Source organism: Empidonax traillii, unplaced genomic scaffold (assembly GCF_003031625.1).
Source record: "Empidonax traillii isolate 1590-97213 ecotype Southwest subspecies unplaced genomic scaffold, ASM303162v1 scaffold451:size1465578, whole genome shotgun sequence".
NCBI classification, from domain to species: Eukaryota; Metazoa; Chordata; class Aves; order Passeriformes; family Tyrannidae; genus Empidonax; species Empidonax traillii.
In genome coordinates, this window is record NW_020955644.1 from 180834 (window position 1) to 182009 (window position 1176).

Here is a 1176-nt window from a genome sequence, read left to right on the forward strand (position 1 = left end):
CTGCCCCGACCAAAAAAGCCTTTGTACACGGTAATTATGTCCCTGGCTGGGCGTTTGCGCCCTGCAACGCGTCACCCCCACAACAGGTTTCTTCTCCCGGGTGGTTTGTTTGCAGGAGGTCCCGCAGGCTCGGGGTAGGAGCCGGTTCCCTCTCTCGGCTCTTAAAAACACAGACTGTGCTAGAACAGGTGTGTACTTGTAGATCACCAGAGCTTCCCAGAGGCCAAAAGTTTGCTGAGTGCTGCTGTGCGCTGGAAGGAGGGTGTAAAGACAGGTAGGAAGTGTTTTGGAAGGGAAGCTTCAGCACTGAGCTTTATTGACGTGCTAGAGGAGGGGGTGCCCAGGTCTGCGCCTCTCCAGGGCTGGTTGTGCCAATACCGACTGGCAGGTCCCTTTGCCCCTCCTGGAATATTTCTTTACGTCAGGCCCCTCTGCAAGTCCATTCCCAGGCTTTCTGAAGCTGGGAACTCCTTCATTAGGCAGCCTGAGGCTGAATCCTGGAGTCTGGGTGAAGCTAAAGCCCCCGAGACATCCATGGCACTCCTCTGCAAGCTGATACATTCTCAGAAGCTCTGCTGAGGCCTTTCCTGCAGCAGCATCCCCTTTTCCGAGCATGAGGGTACCTCCTCTGCTGCCTCCCTCCAGGGGAAGGTAAAGAAGAGCCCAGTTTGTCCATCTGCAGGACCTTGTGCAGGGTGGCAGCGACCCCCCGCCCCTGATCTGCCCAGGAGGTGCTGCAGGGGCAGCTGAGAGAAGGCAGTGCTTTGTTATTACCCCGATTTCGGGCTCTATTATTACAATTCGAACTTTTCTCGCTGATAAACAGCCGTTTGGCCATTGCTCCCACCCTCCCTCCCCACACTTGTACCTGCTCTGCGAGGCGCTGCTCAGTGAATAAACCACAAAAATCCAAGCAGAAACCCTGCAGGAAATTTCCAGCACTGGCACGGCCACCGGATTCACTCACGTTTTCGTGCTTCAGTGATTTTTTTTTTTTTTTTTTAATTTGTATTTTTAGCAAAAGGCCGTGTTGCAACACTTGTTCCCTGCTCCGCAGAACAGGGAAGTGGAAACATCAGCTAATTAAAGCCCCGGTAAGATGGAGAGAAAAGAAAAGCAGCTGAGCCAGGAAGCTCCCACCGGCACTGCTGAGCCGCAGCTTTTGGGGCTGTTACA